The sequence below is a fragment of the Amblyraja radiata genome, chromosome 6 (genome assembly GCF_010909765.2).
Source record: "Amblyraja radiata isolate CabotCenter1 chromosome 6, sAmbRad1.1.pri, whole genome shotgun sequence".
Taxonomy (NCBI): domain Eukaryota; kingdom Metazoa; phylum Chordata; class Chondrichthyes; order Rajiformes; family Rajidae; genus Amblyraja; species Amblyraja radiata.
This window is the reverse complement of record NC_045961.1, coordinates 31035246-31049036: the sequence shown is the minus strand read 5'-3', so window position 1 is coordinate 31049036 and position 13791 is coordinate 31035246. Positions and strand designations below refer to the sequence as shown.

General features: G+C 41.9%; 1 protein-coding gene across 10 annotated transcripts in view; it reads left to right on the top strand.

Moving 5' to 3' along the window:
* fat3 (FAT atypical cadherin 3) overlaps positions 1–13791 on the top strand; it is a 657225-nt gene that overhangs the window by 229759 nt on the left and 413675 nt on the right. The window lies entirely within an intron of this gene.

Sequence of the window (13791 nt, the reverse complement as noted above, 5' to 3'; positions counted from 1 at the left end):
CACTGTGTATCATATTGCTGAATTAATAGTTCAATCTGGTTTGATTCTCAATCAAATTAATTGATAATGAGTAGTTGTCCATCTTTATCTTTAATCAGCAAATAGCCGAGAATCAAAGCACTGGCAGGTTATAGTTTCCTTTGATGCTCTTGGCTCATAGTGTTTGTAATTACTTGTTTTTTTTCCGTCAAGGATGGGTTCCTCCATCATGAAGCCCTCTTCTTCTGACAAACATTGCCTTGACAACTTACTTTATAACTAACACAAGCTTTGCCAATCACACTAAAATGTACTTTACATTAGCATTTTTCTTAAATGTTTTGGCTGATTTTATGAATTGTTAGTAGCAATGTTGAAAGCGCTCTTGAAAGAAAGAAAGCTGACTTGAAAGAAATCCAATAGAGTCCTTTTGGATTGCCTCCTGTTTGTAAGTACTTAAATTCTGAACAATCACTTTGTTGGCCAGAGATGAAAAGTAGTATTACTGTGACCTGTAGTTTGACAGCTTTTCATTTACTGTTGTGCAGTTGTTCAGTCAGTTGTCTTATGACCCAACGGCTGGTTTGTGCACAGTACTTCTACAAAGAATATCCTGGGCAATTAAGAAGAAGGAATGCCAAAATCAAAATTCTATTAAGTTCCTTCAGTTCTATGATTCATGCTGTGCTTTGAATTTTTTTAATTTTCTTCATAAAATGTAGGGCATGTCTTTGAAGCGATTTTTAAAAAAATTTTTTAACCCGGCTCCCAATTTATTTTATGGTTGCTATAACTATTGTTAGCCCATTTTCGATATTTGCAGAGTTCAGTGTATACTGCAGCTTTAATAGTTATTAGATTCAAAGTCTTGAGAGGTTTACTTTTCTTGCCGACTTTCAACTTGGCAAGACTTGAGCTTGAACTGGACTCGTTGTATATCCTGAGGTCCAAGAGACTACATTCAGAACTATTGACAGAGGAAGCCGGCTGTGCAATTGATAATTCCTGTTTTCATTTAAGTACTGTTTGAGGCAAAAGGAAAGAATATATTAAGTCCAGGCACACAGTTTTTGAATGACAGTGTTTCATTGTTTTTATTTCCAGTATCTCCAGTGAAATAAAGAATTTGTAACCTTAAGAGAACCTTTTACACCTTCATGGACCTGTCCCACTTGGGCGGTTTTCCAGCGGACTGCCGGCGACTGTCAAGTTGCCGGCAGTCGCCTAAAAAACTGGGAACTGGAACGGCGACTGTCAGAGTGGAACACACAAACACATTGCAAAGGCAGGGGACAGGGCAAGCGGGGGGAGCGCTGTCTGAAATTCACACCATGCAAAACTATGTTGAAAAATTTGCTGCAACCATACTGAGGCCGCGACTAATTCCCAGAGTGCGGGAACTCATCGCGACCATGAAGGACGCTCACCAGAGACCACCAGCTAACATGTGGCGACCATTTGGCGAGCGCAGAGTCTCCTGCACTCGCCTAAAAAGTCACCTAAGTGGGACAGACCCATCAGAATGCACCAAGTGACTGCAACATCTATTAGTTAAGTCAAATTTTAACATTATCATTGATTTGAAAGCAAGCACAACAACCAAATTTTGGAAAATTCCGAATACAGTAACTAATCTATTTTGGTGTTGTAAGCTTGTGTTGAAAATTTGCCAGTACACCAGAAAATTGACGACCTTTTAAATATACTGTGTAACCTTTTAAATCCACCACATGACAGATGCTGTTTTAGTATTAGCACCATTTCATATTCTATGACCTGGCATATTTGTCATGATGCAAATTTGTTGACTAGAACAAATTAAATTTGGACAAACAAAATCTGCATCGGTGAGTTTGTTGTTGGATAGATTGAAAGCATACTCAATGGAAACTGCTCATAGGCATTACTTTCTGAAAAGTAAATTAATACCCTAATAGTACTTGCCCAGCAAGGGTCAAATTCATCTGTAACAATAGTATTATAGTTGGTCTTTTAAATCTCATTTTGAAGAAAGCAGTGCCTACGGTGAACACGGTGACCCTAACCAAGCTCCATGTAAGTTCACCAGATATAATTGGCTCTGTACTGGGCAGTAGCTGTTACATAATAAGATATTCATTGGAAATATTTGTAAATTGTCTGGTACCTTATCTGCAAGAAATTGAACTGTGTTAATCTGTATCAATCAAAGATGAAGCATAGAAATTGAAACTGGAATTAAAGTAGGAATTATTACATCAAATTAATTTATTTTCAGTCTTGATTGTTTTTAATGAATCAGAATGTATTTTATTCAATTAGTTCCCGGCTTTCAACATGACTATTGCTGCATTATTAATGAAGGATATCGAGGTCCAAGAAAAGATGCAGGGAAAGTTTATTGGAATGGTACCAGAACAGAGGATACATGAAGTAGAGTTTTCACTGCAACAGAGAAGTTTGAGGGTCAAAGGTGTTTAAAAGCTTGATGAGTTTTGTTGACTATTTAAGGCAAAACTGCATTTCATAGCAGATGAGCTGGCAACTAGAGGGCATACATAGAGGATCTCATTGACCCACCTACCCACACATCAATCCCAAAACCCCTCCATCCCCACTTGTTATAGTTTATAACAATTGTTAATTGGCTTTACATATCCAATAATAATAATAGTTATGTGTTACAACATAATGTTGATGCATAATACCATATACCACCTATCATACATCGTACGTTAATATATACTATCAACATTATTACATGATATATTATTTCATGATATTGTGACATAATACAATATAAGACCTTGTTACACTATGCAATACAATAATACATAAGTGTAATGGCCATGCATATACAATAGTTATGCCAAATGATCACACACAGAGCAAGCTAGATAAAGGAGCTTGAAGACTCTAATACTAGAAACAGGTACATGGTTTTATAAGGAAGGGTAAAAGTGTATTTTTAAATAGACGAAATTAGCTAATAGTTCTTATGGTACTAGGCAGAGTGTTCCAGTCAGAAGGAGCTTTGAATTTAAATGCACGTCTCCCAATTTATTTGTTAGTTCTTGGAATGAAAAAGAAGGGTTGCTGAATATGTCTTAGTGAATATGAGGGTGTGTATGGTAATAGGTCTTGTTTTAAATAAGAAGGGTAATTGAGATGGATGCATTTAAAGATGAACTGGAACCAGTGGTAGCATCTTCGAGCGTGGGGGGGATAACCAGTTTAGAGTTTCGTACATAGAACAGTGGTGAGTTATATATGGACACCTTAAAATAAATCTGCAAAGACTATTATAAACTACATTGAGGGGTTGAAGATGTGTATCAAATGTATTCTGATAGACAATATCAGCATAATCCAGTGTTGGTAGTAGTAGTTGAGAGACAATTATTTTTCTCATCTGAAAGGTGAAACAATTTATATGGCGGTAAAGAATATCTAGATTACAGCTGAGTTTTTTAGTAATCGTCTCTCTATGCTGCGTAAATGAAAGCGTTGGGTCGAGCCAAACACCAAGATATTTGAAGTTCAATACTTGTTCTAATGGTGATCCTTCATTAAATGATATAGTCAGATCTACAGAATTACCAAGGCCTTGTCTGGTACCAAATAACATACTGCATGATTTATTTTTATTTAAAATTAATTTGTTAAATAATAGCCATTTCTGAACAGAAGTAAGATCTGATTGAAGAGATCTTTCAATTTCAGACTTGTTAGTACTAGATGTATATAGCACTGCATCATCGGCATATAGTTGTGTTTGACAGTCAGAACAGATATTAGGGAGGTCGTTTATGAAAATAGAGAAAAGGAGTGGTCCCAAAGACGAACCTTGCGGGACCCCCTTCTCAACAATTAAGGAATTGGATTGACTTCCATTAAAGGTGGCACATTGGCGTCTGTTATGAAGGTATGAGTTAAACCACAGTAGATTGTTTTGAGAAAGACCAATAGAGTAAAGTTTATCAAGCAGTAGGTAGTGGTCAACAACATCAAAGGCCTTGGTTAGATCAAGAAAGATGGCACCGGTGAGTTTACCATCCTCAGAAGCAGTGAACACATCGCTGGTGAGTTTTAACAGAGCTGTAGTTGTGGAGTGATTAGGTCTGAACCCAGACTGGCATGGAGATAGAATGTTGAAAGTTGAGACATAATGTGATAGCTGGTTGAACAGAACAGAGGATACATGAAGTAGAGTTTTCACTGCAACAGAGAAGTTTGAGGGTCAAAGGTGTTTAAAAGCTTGATGAGTTTTGTTGACTATTTAAGGCAAAACTGCATTTCATAGCAGATGAGCTTGCAACTAGAGGGCACTGTTTTAATTGTTAAAAGTGCAAAGGTGACATGAGTTTAAAATAAAGAAATGATTGTGAGTTTTATTTAATGTGGTACACACTGTTTGAAAGGGCCGATGGAAGCTGATTCATTCATAACTTCCGAAGGGAATTGGAAAACATACTTGAGGGGACATGTTTTGTGGACTAATAGGGAGGAAATCTGGAATGGGACCAATTGATAGCCTTTGCAAACTGTGGACACAGACAAGAATGACTTCTGTGCTTGATCATTGGTATTCTTATTTTTGACTTCGGATTTCACATTGCAGCATTGTATGCTGCTTAAATTAGGAGGATGGTTAATAGTATAATTATGCATCCATTTACAATATGCACGTGTTTTATGTTGATTAATTAAATAATGAGACTGGAACATTGATTACTTTCAGTTGATTAATAAAATGCTGCGCATCTTGTCAATTGACCAATTCAATTTTAAATGAACTTTTTACAAGTACAAAAAGATAATGTTTCACATATTTGCTTAACAAGGATCTAAGGTTTAACCTCCAAGGTGCTCAAATTAAAATTCAATATTTTACAAAGGAAAACCAAACATGCTTATTCATACCACACCATTTGTAATGTCGGGATATCACAACGTTCTTGGAGCTAATGAAATATTGTTTTCATAGCCGGAAAATGTACCAGCCAATTAACGGAGCAAGATCCTTAAAATTAGTGGCGATAACATAACATTTCTGACTAGATAATCTGCTTTAGAAAAATTAGAGTATAATATAGGACACAACAGGAGTCCCTTACATTCTTCTTCAAGTAGTTTGATGCATTTTTATTCCACGTGAGCGAGTAGATCATTTAACATTTCAATCAAAGGATTTGGTGCAGCTTTTCTTTATGAATATATGTGCTGGTTCCCGGGCTTGAATCCACGACCATCTGACAGAAAGAAAATGAACAATCACAGAGCTCTGGGTGACAGTAAAGTCATTGCATTTTGTTATTTTGAATTCATGGTTCTTGGCACTGAGAAGCAACTGACTGCGTGCATTAGAAACCGAAGAATTGAGGCCCTAAAAAATGTTAGTTATTAGTGTTAATTTCCAATAAAAATGTTGGATCATTTTTGGATTAGCACCTCCTTGCATGTTATTTTCTTGGCAATATATGTTCCAGGAGGAAATATTGATATCATATAATTCACAGTGTGTATTCCAGATTGAATCTCCAGTGCCATAGTGCAGTATTTGATGAATGTCTCATGATATTGATTCTGGCAGTTGTTGAAAATATAGGAGGAAAGAGAAATTACACTCTTCTATCTGAGGCAAAAGATGCTGGTAAATTGAAGGTCGACACAAAATGCTGGAGTAACGCAGCGGGTGAGGCAGCATCAATGGAGAGAAGGAATTGGCGATGTTTCGGGTTGAGACCCTTCTTCAGACTAATGTCAGGGGAGAGGGAGGGACAAGGGAAAAATGTAGGCGGAGACAGTAAGACTAGTGGGAGAACTGGAAAGAGGGAGGGGGTGGAGAGAGAAAGCAAGGGCTACCTGAAATTAGAGAAGTCAACGTTCATACCGTTGGGGTGCAAATTACCCAAGCAAAATATGAGGTGCTGTTCCTCCAATTTGCGCTGGGCCTCATTCTGACAATGGAGGAGGCCCAGGACAGAATGGTCCAATTGGGAATGGGGGGGAAGTTGAAGTGCTGGGCCACCGGGAGATCAGCTTGGTTAAGACGGACTGAGCGGAGGTGTTCAGCGAAACGATCGCCGAGCCTGCGCTTGGTCTCACCGATATAGTGAAATTGACACCTGTAACAGCGGATGCAGTAGATGAGGTTAGAAAAGGTGCAAGTGAACCTGGAAAGACTGTTTGGGTCCTTGGATGGAGTTGAGGGGGGGGTGGTAAAGGGACTGGTGTTGCATCTCCTGCAGTTGCAGGGGAAAGTACTTGGGGAGGAGGTGGTTTGGGTGGGAAGGGACAAGTTCACCAGGGAGTTATGGTGGGAACGGTCTCTGCGGAAGGCAGAAAGGAGTGGAGATGGGAAGATGTGGCCAGTAGTGGAATCCCTTTGGAGGTGGCGAAAATGTTGGAGGATTATACGTTGTATGTGCTGGCTGATGGGGTGGAAGGTGAGGACAAGGGGGACTCTGTCCTTGTTACGAGTGGGGGGAGAGGGAGTAAGAGCAGAGCTGCGGGATATCGAGGAGACCCCAGTGAGAGCCTCATCTATAATGAAAGAGGGGAACCCCCGTTCCCTAAAGAATGAGGACATCTCCGATGCCCTGGAATGAATGCAGCATAGACGGAGAAATTGGGAGTAGGGGGATAGAGACTTTACAAGAAGCAGGGTGGGAAGAAGTGGAGTCAAAATAGCTATGGGAGTCAGTCAGTTTGTAGTAGATGTCGGTCAAAAGTCTGTTTGCTGTGATGGAGACGGTGTGATCTAGAAACGGTACATGGTCCAAGTGAATTTGAGTGCAGGATGGAAATTAGTGGTGAAGTTGATGAAGTTAGTGAGTCCTGCATGGATGCAGGAGGTAGCACCAATGCGGTCGTCAATGCGTGTGCCCATAGCTACGCCTTTCAAGGATAGGGCCACTGTACGCCTGGAACAGGCATTCTTCGGCGTACCCTATGGAGGCAGGCATGGCTAGGGCCCATGCGAGTGGGCATAGCTATGGGCACTCGCATAGGCCCCAGCTATACCTGCCTCTTTTTAGGGTTCGTCGAACAATCCCTGTTCCAGGCGTACACTGGCCCTATCCCCGAACTCTACCTCCGCTACATTGATGACTGCATTGGTGCTACCTCCTAAACTCCCTCCCCCCCCCCCCCCACCCCCCCCCCCCCCCCCCACTCCCACCCCAACAAGTCATTATTAAATAATGTTTTGGTAGAATTTTGTGTGTTTTATGTCTAAAACTCCAGCATTACAGCAATATTTGGTGTAAAGTGAATTAACTACATTTGACAGCACATCTGTAGAGCTGATATTTGCTCAGGTTTTCAAGATTGTTCTTCATAAAAACCTCATTACAATCTTTAAAAGAACACACAAAAAATACTGAGATGCAAATCTGAAATAAAAATTGTAAACTCTGGAAATAATCAGCCGATCAAGTATCATCTGTGACAGAGTTAACATTTTTGGTTGATAACCCCTCATCAGAACTGCAATCTATTATCTTATTTTACCTTTCAGTTTGGTTGTAAATATTATTCATTTAAGCAACATAGCTATTATTGTCAGATTGTTACAGCTACCCTTAACCTTCATTGCCTTCAACGTATGTCCAGAAATATTATCTACACTTGCAGTTGTTCTTTATAATAGGCGTATGGATCCGAAACAAAACCCTGTTGCGAAAGAGAAATACTTGAAATATCTTTCTATGATTATTATGTGGATTTGTATTTAGAGTGGAAAGAATGGCTTGGAATGTGAATGCCTTGGTATAAAGGCCATTAGAATTTTTAACACCAGGTCTTCCAACTGTCTCTGAGCAGCTGAATTCTTTCTTCTTGGGTCTCTGCCAGTTTCTAAATGTTCATTATGAGGAAGATGAGCTCATAAACAAATTTTCTTTATTATCTACTTTATCCATCGATAACACTCTTGGCTGTATTTTAGAATGTAGGGTGTCAAACCCCAATGCAAGACGTACAAAAATCTTGCCAAACTATATCACAGGAACAAAATTGGATTTATCATTGAAGTACGTGCTACAGAATGACAATGGTAGAGTATTGTGTTTTTAAAGACACTGTCCTCTTGATAATCATGATATGCTAACCTGCTGTCAAACCTTGTGACTTTTCCCCTCTTACTTTCCCACTCCACTTTTTCCTTACTTCTGTGGAAAGGTACTTCAAGTCATTTGGTAATTTGATCTTGAACCTCGGTATCCATAAAGTGGTCATGGGGCCACCTCAGTCAACACTGAACTGTGCCCGAGTTAGTTAGAGTGACGTAGACACAAAGACCAACTTCTCCGTCCATATATCTATATTCCTTTACAGTGTGGAAGGAGGTCATTTGACCTATTGCTTCTTTTTAGAATTACTCAACAATTCAATTTCTCTACTAATTTCTGTCAACTATCCCCAACTTCTGCCACTCATCTTTTTGAGGCTAATTTGTAGTCAATTACCCTAACAACCCACATGTTGTTGAGATGTAGGAGGAAACTGGAGCACCCTGAGGAAACCAGCGTGGTGACAGGATGTGCAACTTCCATTCATGTAGAAGCAGAGGTCAGGATTGAACCCAAACTGCTGGTGCTGTGAGCCTGTGCTCTGCAAGCTGCAGCGCTGCAGCGCTGTTTTAAGGGCCTGTCCCACTTGGGCGTCATTTGCGCGTCACGAAGATGGTGCGCGAAGATTTTGTACATCCCAAAATCCTGGGGCGCCGCGCGCGACTGTGCCTCACTGCCTACGTCACCACACACCATGCACGCATTATTGCACACCATGCGCGCATCACGACTCATGTGTCGTGACGTGTAAATGATGTCGCGTAAATGACGTCGCGTAAATGACGCGCAAATGACGCCAAGTGGGACAGGCCCTTTAGTTTGAAATAGTGTGGTGAGATTGCTTGTGTGAAGGCAAGGATAAACACTCTCTGAATGAACATTCCATCCCAAAAGTGATCTCCCCTTACACAGCACTTCCTCGGCAGGGCTCCAGAGTTTCAGCCCAGATGCGGTCTTGCCTGGATTGTGAGCCTAGGTGAGCCCTCCAGTGACTTGACTTATAGCTGATTTACACACTATCTTGTTCTCCCGTTTGCTGGGACAGGATACAGAGTTGGATGATCAGCCATGATCTTATTGAATGGCGGTGCAGGCTCGAAGGGCCGAATGGCTTACTCCTGCACCTATTTTCTATGTTTCTATGTTTCTAAGTACTGGAAGAACTCATTCTCCAGTTCTGCAGATGCTGGTTTATGCAAAAGATAGACTCAATGTGCTGGAGAAACTCATTGAGTCAGGCGGCATCTCTGGAGAAAATGGATGGGTGACATTTTGAGTCGGGATCTTTTTTCAGACAGAACGTGAGGACGGGGGGTGGGACGGGGAGGGAGGGGGTGTGTGAAGAGCTGGAGGTGAGAAAAGACCAGAAACAATCTGGGTTGGCCACAAATGAACTCAGGCAATGCCATTGTTGGTTAGAGCTACCAGTCAACTGAACCATCCTATCAACAATTAGAGCATGGTCCTAAGTTACTATCTACCTCATTGGAGTCCATTGGACTATCTTTAATCGGGCTTTACTGGTCTTGCACTTTAGCATGTATCTGTACACAGCGGGCGGCTCGATTCTAATCATGTACGGTATTTCCGCTGAGTGCATAGCACACAAGAGAAAGCTTTTCACTGTACCTCGGTACACATGACAATAAACTAAACTAATTAACTACCCTTCAGGAGCAGAGGTGTGGAACAGGTGTGAACTAGTCTGTGTTCTGCAGGAGCTGAGATTTCCCCACGCTCACCACACCTACCCTGCCACTGGTACTCCCCTCCATTGTGTGCGGAGTCCACCTCTGGATTACTCCAGGCAGAAGAGTGAAGGCAACAGGTATGAGCTACGATTTATCAGCCGCTTCATGTGAAATACTGGTGGAGTGCCAGGAGATATTTGCAGTAATGTTCCCCAGAGAGGTCGTCTGGTATATAGGTTCAAAACATTGAAACCCTTGTACCTCCCACTACATCTTCACAGGCAGTACATTTTCCTCTACTCCACAGCCTGCCAACCTAGACTGCTTCATTTGACACAGGGCTGTCTGTCCCTCTGGGGCAAGAGGCACTCATAGATCATTAAAGATATCTGTGCAGGCTTGAGTTTAAGAGGGAGGTTTTCCAGCAGTTAGACAAATGTATAGTAGGATTATCACTGAACTGAATGCAAATAAATAATTTCACATTTGACAATAAATACCAATGAACCATACAAGGCACTCTGTGAAGTGGCAGGGTGGCAATGGAACTTACATATAGGTTTCTCAAATAGAAAATGCTTAAATGTGTTAAAATGCTGTTGCAAATGTTACGTATTATTGGACTTTTGTTGTTATAAATGTTTCTGAACACACGCCATCTGTTTAAATGGTTCTCAGCTTGGGTACATCACATGATTGAGCAGAGTGAGGTGACCAAGTGGCAGCTAGTTCTGCTGCCCCTTGACTACGATAATGGTTTCTGGAGTGTTGTCAGTGATCTCATCATGGAAACGTCTTCCGAAGGTCAGCAGCTGAATACCGGAGGGAGCACTACCAGTCAGCTTTGAATCCACTTTGACCATTGGAAAGTGTTTCGCAAGGAATTTGAAAAGTACTCGGTCGGGTCTTTAATTATTGACAAAAGTGATACGGTGGCACGGTGTGCTCCTTGTTATGCTCAGACAGTTATGCCCCTGTCCCACTTAGGAAACCTGAACGGAAACCTCTGGAGACTTTGCACCCCACCCAAGGTTTCCGTGCGGTTCCTGGAGGTTTTTGTCAGTCTCCCTAATGGTCGAAAGTGGTTTCCGCTTCTTCTATGTTCCGGCGATTATTTCAAAAAATTCGAAACCGGCCACGACTAAAAATAGGTTGCCGTTTTAAAAATTGGTAATTTTTTAGTTGAAGCTGGTTGCGATGCTAGTTGAAGGTGGTTGCCGGAGGTTGCAGGTAGTGGGAGGTAAGACCTCCCTGGGTGAAACTGGGTGAAAAAAAGGTCTTACCTTCCACTAGGCCTCACAAGTGGAAGGTAAGACCTTCAAGTACTCGCTTGATGGCTAAACATCTTCAGGTATCTGCGGCCTGAGCCGTAGGGAAGCTTGGGCAGGCTATGACTTTATTCTTTGGAGCGCAGGAGGCTGAGGGGTGATCTTATAGAGATGTATGAGATCATGAGGGGATTAGCTGGGGTAAATGCTGGGGTGTGCTCCTAGTTGTGCACAGACAGTTATGATGTTTGCAGGTTGTGCCTTTAAGCTGCAATTTATGTCAGTTGTTAAGGGGGTTAGAGTATGTTAGGTGTCATTAAGTACTCGCCTGATGGCGAAACATCTTTAAGTATGCTAACACATGGACCAGATTTGTGAGGCCTTGTTTTGCCAGGAAATTATTGCTAGCATGATTTACTCTTGTATCAAATCAATTATATTACATGCATTATTCATAAGTCAAATGAATGGTAATTGATTCAGTTGATCCAGTTTCTAAACTGATGGCTCAATTTCACTCCTCTGGGTGCCTATAAATTTGAAGACACTGTGGCCTCAAGAATAAAATTGGAAATGAAAAGCCTAAGACCATTTCATATTGTTTGCAATGATTAATTGCCACATCAATTGCCAGACAACAGTAGCCTGGTCCAATGGGCAACAATTGCTTATGATCAAGCAATTCATCATGGTAAATTATTTCACACCATCCTTATCACCATATTTTCCAATCTTGCGTTTCCCCCTGAACTCTATTCCTTTGACTCGCTTGTTCTAGCTTTGGAAACTTTGGCTTCTCCGCTTTAGAACGCATACTTTGAACTTACCTTGCTAAATACGGGAAGAGAACCGGGAGTGTGGGAGAAAGATGGATGGCAATCTGCTGGTTATAGAGTGTGAAGCACAAGAGGCTTATACTTTCCCATCCAACCCAGCCATAACCAGTCAGAATTACATTAACACCATGGGAGAAAATGACATGTGAAGATTTACAAGGATGTTGCCAGGACTTAAGGGCCTGAGCCGTCGGGAAGCTTGGGCAGGCTAGGACTATTCCTTGGAGCACAGGAGGATGAGGGGTGATCTTATAAAGATGTATAAGATCATGAGGGGAATAGCTATGGTAAATGCACAGTATTTTACCAAGAGTAAAATGACGTACAGGTGTGTAGGTTAATTGGCTTGGTAAATGTAAAAATTACCCCTAGTGTGTGTAGGATAGTGTTAACATGCGGGGATCTCTGGTCGGCGCGGACCCGGTAGGCTGAAGGGCCTGTTTCGGTGCAGTATCTCTAAACTAAACTAACAAAAAAGTAATCAAGAACTCAAAGATTTATGTTTAAGATGAAAGAGGAAAGATTTAATAGGAACCCAAGGAGCAACGTTTTCACACAGGGTGGTAGTTATATCATAATCATAATCATAATCAAACCTTATTAGCCAAGTACGTTTTGCAACATACGAGGAATTTAATTTGCCATACAGTCATACTAATAAAAAGCGACAGAACATTTTAACATGAACATCTACCGCAGTTACTCCTCAGCATTCGTCACTGTGGAATACTGCGAAAAAAAGTTCAATCTCTCCTTTCTTTGACCTCCAGCGGTCGGGGGCATCTAACCTTCCGTTGATGGGACGATCGTACTCCCGTAGCCAGCGGCGGGCCTACTTGTCAGGGCGATCAAGCCCCTGCATCGGGGGGGGGGGATCTCAGTTCCCCCGCGCCGGGCGATCTAACCCGGGTCGGGGCTAGTCGAACGTTGTGCGGGTTTTGGAGCTTCTCGACGTCAGTCTCAACCCGAGATTGTGAACTCCTTGATGTTAAGGTCCGCAGGCTGCGGTTGGAGCGTCGATCCCAGGCAAGGAATCGGCTCGGATGGTAAGTCCACACCCCGCGGTGGGGCTCAAAGTCAGTCCTGAGCAAGGCCTCCAGCTCCATGACGTTTGGCCGCAGAGCGACCGGAGACATGACCCGGGAAACAATCGCATCTATGGCAAGGTAAGAGATTGAAAAAAGTTTCCCCCCCACCCACCCCTCCTATTAAAAACAAACCAGAGAACATTAGTACATACTTTTTAAACACACTAAAAATAACAAAGAAAAGACGAAAAGGACAGACAGACTGTCGGCGAGGCTGCCATCGAAGAGCCACCCGGTCGACTATCAGTGCTCCTGACGCAGAGCATATGGAGCAAAACTGCCAGTGGAGATAGTTGAGGCAGCTACTTATTAGAACATTTAAATGACATTTGGACAGGTACATGGATAGGAAAGGAATAGAGGGATATGGGCCAAATGCAGGCAAGTGGGTCTAGGGTAGATGGGGCATCTTTGTTGGCATGGGTAAGTTGGGCCGAAGGGGCCTGTTTCCATGCTGTATGACTCGATGACTTCTTCCTTCTTCCTCTGCTTGTCAGTCTACTCCTTCAAGACTGCTTTAAAGACCTACTTTTTGCCCAGGTGTTTGTTCACTTGTGCTAAAATCTCCTTTAGCTCTGCGTCAGGAGCGCTGATTATACTTCCATTAAACGCTCTTTGAACCTTTCTCTTTTTAAAAATACTGTGCAGAATAGTTGTTATTCGTGACTCTCTCATTTCTATACAATGTGCAATCTTCCTTTCCCTGCCAAGTTGGATTGGTATGGGCAAGGGGTTGTGAATATGCAGAGCTACTCCGTCCGCTGAAATAGGTGAAGGCCACCTGCCTCAGAGAACAAAGACTAATGGCAAAATTGCATCATCATGTGCATGGCATTTTAGGGACATCTCCAAGGGTGCATTATGGTCTCTCAAAG